A 14,750-nucleotide genomic window follows, 5' to 3' on the forward strand; every position below is an offset into this window, starting at 1 on the left:
AGACCAAACCCCACAGCAACTAACTCTACCTAAATCATATATTGTTTACAACCTAACTTCGTCCGCTATCCATCAACTTGGATGTTTTGTGATGTGGCTAGAGGATAAGGGAAAAAGGGGAAGAGGGAGGAGGGTATTGTGATGTTGGTTAGGGTTTAATAAATCTGAATTTGGCATTATTGAATTGTGTCCAATTATATTAATATAACATTCAGTAGCAAGTTTTGAGAAAATGACAAACCAATTAATTACAAACCAAAATAAATAAATAAAATAATTAATTTTTTATAGGCAAGTATGGAGGATGGGTGACTTTTTTGAGAAATTTTGGGATTGAATTCATAATTCAGTAAAAAAAAAAAAAAAACTCCAATCATACAACTTTATTATGATGAATTTTAGATCATGCAAGAGATTAGGACTTGAAGTTCCTTGAACCTCGTCATACAATTACATCAGGACCTGGAGATCCTTGATGATGAAAATAACATGAGAGTTGGCAGACGCTTACGATACTAATTTGTGAAAAAATGATCAGACCTGAAGTTCCTTAATAACAATATTGTCTGGATGAATAGTATTGTACACATGAATAGTAAATGTGCCAGCAAATGTACTCCATAGATGAATAGCACCATATTCATGAATTAATGAATAATACTTGTATACTTGAACTATACCGTATACATGAATAGTGTTGTATACATGAATAGTAACATTTTGGTGCACCATTGCTATGTACCTCAAGGGGCTTGCAGTTCCCTAAACTCATGGATGAACAATGAAATGTGAGGTTAGAAGTCCCTCAAAACATGGACAATTAAGTTAGGGCATGAAGTCCCAAAATATGAACATGAACTTCTAAGAATGCCCATATCATAAGAACATATAATTTTGGCTTGGAGATCAAAATCTAAATAGTATTGAGAACTTGAAGTTCAAACATTAAGTGGACAATCCTCAAGGGATGAATTTAGGCTCCCCATATTTTGTTATGTAACATGATCTGGGCTGGAAGCCCATGGATCTCAATATATCATAAATCATGAACCTGAAGTTTTAGGTATATATTAGTTAATGTTCTTCACTACTATATAGTAGTATTATTATAGTTCTTCCTCAATTTATATTTCATGCTCATTTTGAAAATTAAAATTAAAATTATGAGGTTGTGTTTAACTCGGGCCAGAAGTTTCTAACGCACATGCATTGAAATATATAATTCAAGAGATTTAATGTGGTTAGTTGAACCTATAAGGCAAAAGGTTACAAACCGTCATTTTGAAAGGACATAAAAACTATAAATGTAGTTTAAGAATTTGCCCAATTAGTATAACAGGAAAAGAGCATACAACAGATAGGTTATTTTCACCAGCATGAAATAAGTAGGCTTAGTAAAATCTATCAAGTTCCAGTATGGTTTAGAAGTTTCGGGAGAAGGAGAACGGCGCCTCTTACCCTTAACCATGACCCTGTCTTGGTCTTCCATAATCTTTTCATTGGAACTCTGCGGCATGTCAAGCTTTGTCCACATATCCTTAGAGTATGAACCCACCAGTTTCAACAAGGCCTTATTCTTATGTTTAAGGTTTTCAACCTCTTGCTAAGAATTTTGAAGCATTCTTTGAAGAGTAAAATTTTGGGTGTTTAGCTCCTAAATCTTGTTAACTCCGGCAAGCAAACAACGAGCTAGGTTGGAGCCAGGTTAAAAAAAAACTAAAAAAATTAAGAAAAGAGGATCATTATTTCATGAAATTGAAAAGGGTTTGATACGCTCAAAAGGGTGAGACTTCTTGTAAATAGAAGTAGAGGCCAAAATGGCTGCCATTTGGAACCATAGCTAACCTTACAACACTCTCAACACCTTCATCAATGCTTATTAACATGCCAGTATTGATGAAGTTCATATTTGTCTTGACAACACTATTGATGCAAATGTTTGGGTACTTCCTGGGCATCATTCTAGTGAACGCGTTCACGGCTGCTTTTGAGAGTATATATGCAGAGAGGAAAGTAGGCTAGCCTTTGGTTTCTAGAATATCTTCTTTGAAGTCTTTGAGAAACTCATTCAAAACATCATCTATTCTCTCTTCTATAAGTTTCTCGGCATCACTTAACACCCCCTTAGCCCATTCATTTGGTATGTGCTGAAACAAACATGCATAGCAGCAGAATGTTTTTAAGTTTTCTCATTATGAGAAAATGCATATGAAAAACATTTTCATTTGAAAAGGGAAACCTCTTGACTACAACAGGACTCCAATACAACAAGAAACAAAGGGCTCAAGAGGTGAAAATTGAAACAACAACCTGATGAGATGCCGAAAATATGAAAACTCTTCGTACCTTTAATGATCCCATGCCGAAGAAAGACTGACAACTCTTGGTGAATCAGATAGCTGAAGGAGAAGGAGTGCTTTGGTCATTTTCTTGGCACCATAGTAGTTTGTTTTCACACATACTTCAGTTAACTCATACATTCGAGTCATTATTTCACTTCAATTGACTCCTACACCATCCTGCATCAAAGAAAAGAAAGATTGCATTTAGCTAGTGCATTTTTCAAATTAAATATTTGTATTTGAAATTTTATATATGAGAACTTTTAATCAAATCCACATATAATTTGGAATCTTCAAGATGCTAAAGGAAAACTTACCCTATCAATACCCAAAAAAGTGAAGATGAACTTGCCCAGGATTTCATCACTAGGTTTAGGAAGCTCAAAATGAAGTGCAGAATTCCCATGGAAGAAATGCATTTCATCCAGACGGCCTAGGTTGCCCTCAAGATTTCTCTGAGAAAGAGATTCGATGGAATGATGTTTGGAGACTTGGCAGAACTGGCAGACAAGGCCTCCAAGTATAAGGAACTGCTAAAGGAAGAACATCATATGAGAAATTCTACCAAAGGCACGTACTACAATACACCATCTTCCTCAATCTATCTAGTTGAAGTGGAATAAGAAGAAGGGCATAGCAATGGCAGAAATGGCAACACTAAAGCATCCTATCAATTGCAAGGCTTTGGAATCATTCCACCAATAATTGTGTTGTTTTCAGAGATGTCACACAAGAAGGGATAATCCAGATGGCTAAAACTAATTGTGTTGTTTTCCCCAACCTCAAGTCAACATGGTCAATTTAAACTGGCCAGAATAGGAAAAATGAAAACTGATAGTAGAAGTCAGCCCCAACATGGGCAGAAGAGTCACAAAGGAGGTAAATCGGAAGCCGAAGGCAACCATTTCAGTTGGGGTGGTTCTTTGCAGTAGTTACAAATGCGAAAGTGAGCTGGAGATAACTCTGGATGAGCAGAAGTAGCCTACAACAAGCGTTTTTGACATAATTGGAGAATCCCACCAATGGACATCGATTCGGCTCTCTCGAGGACACACGGTGAAATCCTATCGAGACACTGCCTAACACATCAGAAAAATGACTGAGCAACCAAGAAAGGAAATACCAATTAAAATACCCAGAGATGACCGGCTTCTAGCAACTATCATAGAGGGCAGATGGTATTCTATCAGGAAGAATGACATGCCAACCCTAAAGCTGGCCAGAAGACAGAAGAGGAGAATCTAGAGGCAATATTGCACTTGTACAAGCAGTGTACCAGGAAGGGCGATCCACCCAGGGATTTACATATGTCAAGAACATGAATAACACATAGGTATTTACATATGTCAATTCGACCAGAAGTGAGAACGATCCAAAAGAGGATCTTTAAACAGAACAAGCAGTGTACCAGGAAGGACTAACTGGATCCTCTTTCCACCAAGGTTCATCTTCAAATAATCAGTTAGAGTTCTCACAACTACAGGATCATTCTAGAGCCCTTCTAATAGAGGATCAAGAGAATTGAACTGAAGAATACGAAGAAGAACAGGTGTACTATGAACCATCTGCAAACGACCAGACTGAACTCTTCGAACAGAAGGTCAAGAGGACTGGATTGAGGAATATTGAGAAGAACAAATGGAATATGATGGAGAACTAGATGAAAAAACTCAGGCTTTCGGTGCAGAATTGGAAAGCTTGCCTTGGAAAGTGATTTTGGCATCAACATGATGTTTAGCCTGTCATAAAAGTTCAGAGCAGCAGAAGGACAAGAAAGCACCATAGAATGAGATGTACTTTCATAAGAAAGTTTCGAATGCAGATTGACCGAAGTGGAAGAGGTGCCAGAACAACAAAATGTTCTTTGTCAAAACAAGCAGAATCGCCATGAAAGTGGCTGCAGAGCAGCTGTGCTTTTTCAAACCTACCAAGGAGATGGACAATCATCTCAGGCCTTTGTTCATCACCGTAAACTTTGGGGGGACTCCTATCCCTAAAGTAATGGTAGATGGAGGCACAACCATCAATCTACTACCTCACAAACTCTTGACTAAAATGGGCTGAACAGAAAAAGACCTGATCCTAACGTGTCTGACAGTCACCAATTTCGTTGGGGCCATCACCAAGACCCATGAGATACTAGATGTAGATGTCATAGTAGGAACCAAGAAGCTGAAGATTGCCTTCTTTGTGGTAGACACCATTTCTACCACTTACAATGCATTGCTTGACAGGGATGGAATCCACCAAAGCTTATGTGTTCCTTCCACTCTACACCAACAATTGGCCCTTTGGCATGAAGAGGGTTTTATGGAGATAGTAGAGGCCGATCCACGACAATTCCTACCATCTGCCTTATGTTTCGAGGCCAAGTACTATCATGATGATCTTGGTCCTTTTACTTTCTTTAGAGTCAACCAGAACGGCCGCCCCCACGGTATCACAGCCCGAGGCTCATTGAAGAAGGTCTGGCTAGTTCTTTAGAGGACTGGAATAGACATTTTGTTCTAAACCTCCAAAGTTCTGATGTTTAGCTCAAACCAGCAAGAAAAGGATAAAGCTGTGACAATCTGATCCATTAAAAATAGATTGTTGGTATATTGGGAAGAAAGGAAACTCTCTATGCAGAGTCCAACTGATAACATGACAGAATTCATGCATGAGAGTGTAGAAGAACAGGAGGAAAATTTACAAGATGAAGAATTGGAATTTGGATCAGCAACATTGGATGATTGTTTGCCAGAAGTGGAGGACCCTTTACAAGAAATAAACCTAGGAACATAAGATGATCCCAAGCCTACATTCATCAGTGCATTGCTAGAAGAACCATTGAAGGGTGAAATTATTACAGTTTTGCACGATTTCAAAGATTGTTTCGCATGACATTACCATTAAATGCTTGGACTAGACAAGGGATTGGTGGAGCACAAATTGCCGATAAAAGAAGGATACCTACCCATCAAGCATGCCAGAAGAAGGATGTTCACGGAGACAGAATTGAAGGTTAAAGAAGAAATAGAAAGGCTAGTTAAAGTAGGCTTTATCGGACCAGCCATTTATCTGATTGGTTGTCAACATTGTACCGAGTTCTTAAAAGAAAGACAGGAGCAGTCAGGGTCTACGTGGACTATAGGAACCTAAACGAGGCATCTCCCAAAGATGAATACCCCATGCCAATAGCAAATATGCTAGTAGATGGAGCCGCTCATAACCAAACGCTATCATTCATGGATGGCAACGCCGGCTACAATCAAATAATGGTGGCAGAATAGGACATCCACAAAACTTCTTTCATGTGTCCTGGACATGTAGGCGTATTTGAACACGTTGTAATGTCTTTTGGCTTGAGAAATGTTAGGGCTACCTATCAAAAAGTGATGAATTCTGTGTTCCATGACATGATAGGCCATTCCCTAGAAGTATACATAGATGATGTGGTGATTAAGCCTTTAGAAAAGGGAAATCAAGTGTCTAATTTGAAGGCAGCTTTCCTAAGAATGAGACAACACAAGTTGAAGATGAACCCCAAAAAGTCTTTGGGGTTCAAGCTGGCAATTTCTTGGGTTTCTTGGTTCATCAAAGGGGTATAGAGATTGACAAGAACAAAGCAAAATCTATTATAGAAGCATTGCCACCTCGGAACAAGAAAAGAACTACAAAGTCTCTTGGGGAATATCAACTTTCTTAGAAGGTTCATATCCAATTCTCGGGAAAATCCAGCCATTTAAATGGGAAGAACAGCACCAACAAACTTTTGAGGAAATCAAACATTACCTCTCTAGTCCTCCAGTTCTGTCTTCAACCAAAAGAGGCAGACCACTCAAATTATATGTCTCTACATCAGAAGTATCTATTGGGAGCCTTTTGGTTCAAGACAACAAGAAAGGGAAAGAGCATGCAGTCTACTACCTTAGCAGAACTCTGACAGAAGTGGAAAGAAAGTACTCTGCGATTGAAAGGTTATGCATGGCTTTGTACTTCACTACCATAAAACTCAGACATTACATGTTACCCTTTACCATCTACATCATTGCCAAGAGAGATTTGATTAAGTACATGCTAACAAGACAAATGTTGAGAGGCATAATAGGTAAATGGACTCTGGCCTTATCATAATTTGCCTTCAGATATGTCCCTCAGACGGCTATCAAAGGGCAAGCTGCTATAGATTTCTTGGCAGATCATCCAAGAGAAGAAATTGAGAACATGAATTCCATGGATATAGCCAATGCAGATAACTAAACAGAGCTCACATCTGTCTCAATAATCCCATATACTCAGTCCATCTCACCCCCTTGAAGTTGTATTTTGATGGATCTAAAACCAACCTGGCTCTGAAGCAGGAATTGTTTTAGAAGATCCATTGGGGATCGATTTCTTTACTGTTATTCATTTCAGCTAGATTTTCAATGAACTAACAACATAGCAGAGTACAAAGCCTTGATTATCTGCCTCGAGATGCTAGTAGAACTAGGAATCCGATCTGTGGAAATCTGGGAGACTCCATGCTTGTTTGAAACAGTTGTTGGAGAATATAAATGTTTGAATCTTTCCTTAGCTGATTATTTAGTGGCGCGAAATCTCTGGCGAGAATTCGGAAACAACTTGGGAACATATCCAAGTGAAGAAAATTTAGCAGCCAATGAAATGACTCGATTAGCAATAAGGGTGCAGATTCCTGAAGATTGCGTCCAGAGGATCATCAAAGTAGGCAAGAGGAGTCTACCGTTTGTTTTGACTAGGGGAATGGAGATAGATGTCAATTCTGCCATAATGACTGAGAAAGATTGGAGATTGCCTATAATTAATTATCTGTCTACCTTATGTGGAATGGAGATTTGGTCCGAAAAAGCAAAGTTGAGGTACTCCTGAAATGCCTAGAAAAGGAAGAATACATGAAAGTTATGGGGAAAGTCCACGAAGAAATCTGTGGAGCACACCAAGGTGGAAGGAAAATGTGTTGGCTGATCAAAAAGTACGGTTATTTCTGGCCTAACATGATGAAGGACTGCAAAAAATATTCCAAAGGATGTGAGGCTTGCTAGAGGCATGGACCAATCCAACAAGCTCCCTCAGTCCCCATGAATCCAGTTGTCAAGCCGTAGCCATTTAGGGGATGGGCAATGGACCTCATTGGAATGATCTATCCAGCCAGTAGCTACAGATTACTTCACCAAATGGGTAGAGGCTAAGCCAGTCAAATCCACCACATTTTAAGAGATCATCACATTTATTGAAGAGCATATTGTGAATAGGTTTGGCATACCAGAATCGATCACGACTGATAGAGGGACTTCTTTCATATCCAGGGAAATGCAAGATATGGCAAGTAGGCTCAAGATCAAGTTACTCCAGTCCACTCCTTACTATGCTCATGCAGAATCAAGCAACAAGGTGATCATTAATATCATCAAAAAAATGCTTGAAGAAAATCCAAACCAATGGCATGAGAAATTGTCAGAAACCTTATGGGCTTATAAAACTTCAAAAAGAGAGGCAACTAGCATGACCCTCCTACGCTCTAACCTATGGACATGATGCAGCTCTGCCCATGGAAATCACAGTCAAATCCATCAGAATTGCCCAGCAACATAACTTGGTTGGAGAAGACTATTCACAAGCAATGCTGCTGGAATTGGAGGGATTGGATACAAGCATAATTGACACCCTCAACAAACTCCTGGCAGGAAAAAAAGCTGTGGCAATGGCTTATAATAAGAGAGTAAAGAACAAGAGCTTTGAAGAAGGAGAGATTGTCTGGAAAGCAGTTCTACCCTTTGGAACCCACGTGGCTAGTTATGGAAAATGGTCACCCACATGGGAAGGTCCCTTTTTAATTAAACAAATCCTAGGAATAAGGGCATACAAATTACAAGATCAAGATGGAGAAACCCATGTTGCGCCAATCAATGGCAAATGGTGAAAAAAGTTTTATCCAACTATGTGGGATTCATAGGCAGTACAAACTGATCCTAGGATAGAGGAAGAAATGGGTAGAACCACTACTTGACTTTTGAGTTAGTTAATGTAAATATGTTGGTCCTTTTTGTCTATTCTGCCACGCATTGATGTTTAAATGAGGAGAAAAATGTGAAAATGCAAGATTGGCAGAGGTAAATAAATAGAACCTCTTTTCATTTCATAAATGTCATTAATAAATGATTGAGTTCTTATTACGAAAATAAGCAAAGACTAAAGGCCTAGTTTCTTGAGAGTCTCCTGCAGTCCAGCCTTCTTGATAGAAATCTCCTTCTGGATAAGCACTCCTTGATGAATGGAGGCCTCTGCAATCTACAGTGCATGCCTTGAGGTTGAGACCATGCTCTGCACAAGGAAGGTAGATTTGGTCTTCCCACTCAATCTAGCTCCAAGACCTTTCTGCCCCTCCCTCAGTGCATCCAGTTGCTTATAGAGGTACTCAATGTGTTTCTCCAGCTTATCGCAGCAGATTTTGTCTCTTTGTAGTGTGCAACGGTGCATCCAGATTCTATCAGCCACTTCATCTTGAGCTCTTTCTCAAACAACACTTCAGAGCAGTTGGAACTAGGGATGGCTTCTTGAGCACTACCTTGCTGGGCAATAGCCCTCTTGGTGCGATGTCGAAGAATGTCAAATATTCTTCAAAGGACCTTTTAGGTACTTCTACCGACATCAAAAGAAGCGCCATGACTTGATCTTGAGCGAGAACTATGCACGAAACCTCAAGGAAATACACTTGCAGCAAGATCTGGATCATCCAAAACACACAGGAGCGAAATATTCAAAGGATTGTCCAGTGTGGAGATTCTGTCTGATGTGCCAAAGCGGGACTAAGCCCCACATCAATATGGTTGTGGAGAGCTTCGCGGTGCTGTATTCAGCGAAATCTTGAAGAAGCAGTTGGAAAAGAAACCTATTTAGCAAGTATAGAAGGAACAACATGTGTTATGGATCCATATCCTCTAAGCGCTAAACATCTTGGTAGTTGGAGAAGGAGTAGTTACGGTTGATGGTGGCGGGAGAAGCGGTGAACTTCTTTGACCTTTCACAATTCTTCCCTCTATGGTAATCACCAAGCTGCATTAGCAGCCTTCGATGAGGCTGAACAGAAGATTTGATCCATATCCAGCGAGTTGAGTCATGGGGTCCACACGGAAGTCAAAAGTGTTGTTGGCGAATTCGGTTCGAGAGCAGACGATGAGATTCTCGTCCTTATTCAGACTGCTTGGACAAAAGTATGGCATCATAAATGTAACAACCCGGTCCTTAATTAATATTTAATTACTAATTTATTCCATTAAAAGACCATTATATCCCTAGAATATTTTATTAGTTTAAAAGTTGAGTTTTTGACCTGGAAGAAATTTGAGGATTTTAGTTGTACCGTTAAGTAGAGCGCGACGAAAGCGAGTCGTGAACACGTAAGCCCGTTTGGGATTGCTTTTTTGGCCAAAAACCTGCTTAACTTTAAAGTTAAGCAGTTTAAGGTGTTTAGTAAAATTAAAATATCCCGATTATTTTAAAAGCAATGGCCTTTTGACTTTTAAAAGTGACCACTGAGTTGCTTTTCAAAGTGTTTTCAAAAAAGTAGAGATGAACATTTAATGAATTTTTTTAATTCCCAAAATATCATCATTCATTTTAAAAAATGACACCACCTCTACTTCCACATCCAACTCCACCACTTGCACCACCACATTTACTACCTCCACAACCACCACCACCACCACCAGCACAACCACCACATCCTCCTCCTCCTCATCCTCCGCCACCACCACCTTCAACATCACCTCCTCCTCATTCACCACCACCACACGCCGCCACCACCACCACCTCCACCTCCACCTCTACCACCATCACCACCTCCTCCAAAACCTCCACATCCACCACCACCACCATGCTGCCACTACCACTATCACCACCACCTCCACAACTGCCATCCCCACCACCACAACCACCAACTCCGCCTTCATCTTCACCACCAACTCCACTTCATCACTACCACTACCACCACATGATTAGTGCATAACACTTTTAACATCATGTCTATTTTAGTCATTATTTATAGTTACAACAATTTTATATTAAAATTTACCAAACAGTTTTAACATTGCTTTTTGTACTAACAATACTTTAAAAATAGTGTTTACCAAACATGGAGCTACTTTAATTTACAGCTAATTATTTTTAAAGCACAGTAGAAGCAACTTTTTTTAAAAATGACAGCAATCCCAAACTAGGCCGTAGTGGACTCAAATCGGAGTTGTAACGAAGGAGTTACGATCAAAATAAGTTCAGTGGCATAACCAGTAAATATGTTGAAGTCCAATTTTTTTAAACCCGAATTTTCGGTTTGGGAGCCCGACTAGCCATCTTCAAGGGCGATTTCTCTCACCTCCGAGGAACCGATTCAAGCAATACCGGTCACATTAGAACCACCACACTTCCCTCTTCCAAATTTGACCCTTCTCGCCTCGATCCGCGGTGGCCGTAGTCGTCGGAATCGAGCCACAAGCAGCGGTGTTGGATGATTTTTAAAAGTTTCACCGGCCGTTTCTCTCCCCTCCGACCACCGTCAAAGTAGTGAGGTATAGATTTCTAGCTATTTTTCATGCTCTAGCTGCTGGTTGGGTAGGATTTGAGAGATTTCAGCGTAGATCGTTCGATTTTTAAGTTAGGTTTTAGCGGACTTTGGATCTTTATTCCGGCTACTTCCGGCCAATTTTTGGGGTAGGTCTGAACAAAAGTGGTTCCAAATAGGGTTTTTTTACCTAGGATAGGAGTCTTGAGCGAAATGTTGAGATTTTCTGGCGGCGTTATCGCTTTAGGCACCATGCGCTGCCGGCGCGTGGGCGGAGCGTGAGCAGCAGGGTGGGGACCACGATCAGTCTAGAATAATCTCCTAGTCCCCATGAGCGCGTAGGATTTCGCGGATCTTAATTCGGATAACGTTTGAACCCCGAACGGATCTCGCCTAGTGTGTGATTTCCGGGTTCGATACGTTTGAACCGTTGGATCGCAGTCAATTTCAAGTATGTTGATCTAGGTAATTTCAGGATCGTATAGCATTTGACGGATGGTAAAACGGAGTCTCGGATACTCCAGAAATGTCAGCCCTAGATCGAGTTTTAGTAAATAAACCGATTACATATCAGGAACAAAGGAAAGAACTACGTGTGGCTTGATCCCTCGATGAAGTGCGTAGGCAGCCTACGATTATCGAGCGCAACCACGAGTTAGGGGCTCAGGTTTTATGTTCTTGTTTTGAGGTATTTTGGTATTTTCGACCTCAGTCACTAAGTGTCAGTTTTAAACAGGATTTGGCCCGGATTTCAAAGTGGAATTTGGGTCATTGGTATCAGAGCATTAAGTTAACTTCCTGTAGACATTGCATTACTTGTGCATCCTTATTTTCAAAATTATTGGACATTCCTTATGGTTGAAAAATTTGTTGAGGTTGTCATTTGAAAAACTTGTTATGCATGTTAATATATATATACTTGTATGTTGACAACTGAGGTTTAGCAAGTTGAGCATTTAATCATCTGTTTATTCATCACCTATTTATACTTGCTCATATGATTAATTGTGTTATAAGAGTATAAATATAATATTCGAATAATATGCAAGCAGAAAGCAAGGTGGTTAATTAACTAGTTAAGTAGTTGATGCATATATTCAGTGGTGGAAAAGGAATAAATATAACTTTTGGTTTTTATCAGAATTTGGTATATATATATATGGATATATTTTAAGTTCAATTCAGAACCAGTTTATTGAAAGTTTATGTAAATAACAGATTATGGTTTTCAAACCCACCATAGGATACCCCCCAGTTGCCTTGAGATAGTTTCTGCCCCACGAGTATCGAGGCGCTGAGCGTGTGGTGCGAGGATTGCGGCTCAGGTGACTAATGATCCCCGAGACCTGCGAGGACTGCGGCTCGGATGGACTTGATGTCTCCGAGACCTGCAAGGATTGCGGCTTAGATTGAAGTGTTATCTACGAGACCTCACGAGGACGCGGATCAGGTTGACCAAGGTCCCCTGAATCCTGCGAGGTTGCAGCTCGGATTGACTTTGTGTCACCAAGACCTGCGAGGACTTGTCACCAATGGTGATGCAAGGGGAATTAACGGAATGTAAGGAATTGACGGATATAAGGAATGTGACAGATCGGATATGGGAGTACGCCTAGGTGGACAGGATTTAAGTTCTGAGATGTTTTTAAAACTAAATTGAGGATTTTATACAGTACTATTATTTTCTTAATCGATATACTTATGTCACGAGAGAAAGTTGGATATATATTTATATATATGTTTTCGGTAAGTTTCGATGCAAGAGCTTAAGGGTTTTCGGAACTTATAGATCTTCAACTTATTTTATTTCATCCCATTTTACTTTGGTATGTTTATTCATCTTTATCTTTCATTGTTTTATATAGTATTAAATATCTTAAGTTTTTTAGCACATTTTACCCCACGAGTCTCAGAGTTACCCAGACCGTGAGAGCGAGGATTGCGGACCGAGTTGACGGATGTCTCCGAGTCCAGTGATGATTTTAGGTCAGGACGTGTCACCTTTGGTGTCACGAGGAATTGATGGTTATGGTTTTGAAAGCATGATTACTTGATATAAATGCTTTTATTTCTTCGTTTAAATTATATGCTGCCGAGTGGGATATCCTTTATGGATACAGAAAAAGGAAATTCCAGCTAAATATTAGATTAATGGCAGCAGAGTTTGTTTTCATAAATGAATCTATGAAATTCAATTGCAGTATTTGATCTTGAATAAGTTTTATTCACATATGAGTGATTTATAAATTGATAAGTGCTTTTAAATATTTGATTTATATGCTGCCGAGTATGATATCCTGTTTGGATATAGGAAAATAAGATTGATTAGTAGATTGATTTATTTGGTTTGTTACGACCTGAGACCTGAATATTATGATGTTTAATTACTTGAATATGATTTAATGCATGATGACAGATGAGTTATATAAATATACATGCTTATTTTACAGGTAAAATGTTTTTGGGAATGTTCGGCGAAGTCGCACTTGAATTTCAGTTAAAAAGGGCAAATTAGTCTTTTGTGCCCGATTGGCAGTGTCAGACACTCGAGGGAAAGCGAGGATTTTAGCTAAATATTAGATTCATAGCGTGAGTTTTAAATTTATCGAAATTGATTAATTAGCAGATCTTTTGAGTTTTATATTTCCTTAAGCCACCTCAGATATCCGGATATACATAGGTTGCTTTCAGATTTTATTGATTGCCTTATAGATACAGTTATTGAGATGCAAGTGGTGAGTGCAGTACTAGAAGAGCGTTTAACACCGAGTAGCATGTGTAGGCCTAATACCCCACCCATCCGGTGAAGAGTAAGTAAATTTCGAGGATGAAATTTTTGTAACGGGGGTAGATTGTAACAACCCGTTCCTTAATTAATATTTAATTACTAATTTATTCCATTAAAAGACCATTATACCCCTAAAATATTTTATTAGTTTAAAAGTTCACTTTTTGACCATGAAGGAATTTGAGGATTTCAGTTGTACCGTTGCGTAGAGCGCGACGAAACGAGTTCGTAGACACGTAGTGGACTCAAATCGGAGTTGTAACGAAGGAGTTACGATCAAAATAAGTTCAGTGGCATAACCGTAAATATGTCGAAGTCAGGTTTTTTTAAAAACCGAATTTCATCGATTTTGGAGAGCCCGACTAGCCATCTTCAAAGGGCGATTTCTCTCACCTCCAGTCACCGATTCAAGCAAGACCGGTCACGTTAGAACCACCACACTTCCCTCTTCCAGCCCCAGCCTTATCTGCCTCGATCCGCCGCCGTGAGTCGCGGAATCGACCACAAAGCGGTATTGGACGATTTTCTTAAACTTTCACCGGCCGTTTCTCTCCCCTCCGACCACCAAATCAGTCGAGTGAGGTATGTATTTCTAGCTATTTTTCATGCTCTAGCTGCTGGTTGGGTAGGATTTCAGAGATTTCAAGTGTAGATCGTTCGATTTTTAAGTTAGGTTTCAGCAGACTTTTGGGTCACTGTTCCGGCCACTTCCGGCCAGTTTTTGGGGTAGGTCCAAGAACAAAAGTGGTTCCAAATAGGGTTTTTTACCTAGGATAGGAGTCTTGAGCCGAGATGTTGAGATTTTCCGGTGAAGCGTTATCGCTTTCGGCACCATGCACTGCCGGCGCGTGAGCAGCAGGGTGGGGACCATAATCAGTCCTAGAATAATCTCCTAGTCTCCACGAGCGCGTAGGATTTCGCGGATCATAATTCGGATAACGTTTGGACCCCGAACGGATCTCGCCTAGTGTGTGATTTTTGGGTTCGATACGCTTGAACCGTTGGATCGCAGTCAATTTCAAGTATGTTGATCTAGGTAATTTCAGGATCGTATAGCATT

The 14,750-nt window shown here is 39.9% G+C and overlaps 1 pseudogene; it reads right to left on the reverse strand.

Moving 5' to 3' along the window:
* Positions 1 to 1,775: 1,775 nt before the first annotated feature.
* Positions 1,776 to 2,761, reverse strand: LOC148919044 ((+)-neomenthol dehydrogenase pseudogene; annotated as a pseudogene).
* Between the last annotated feature and the right edge of the window lie 11,989 nt (positions 2,762 to 14,750).

Source organism: Prunus mume, linkage group LG3 (genome assembly GCF_029339155.1).
Source record: "Prunus mume cultivar Tortuosa linkage group LG3, ASM2933915v1, whole genome shotgun sequence".
NCBI classification, from domain to species: domain Eukaryota; kingdom Viridiplantae; phylum Streptophyta; class Magnoliopsida; order Rosales; family Rosaceae; genus Prunus; species Prunus mume.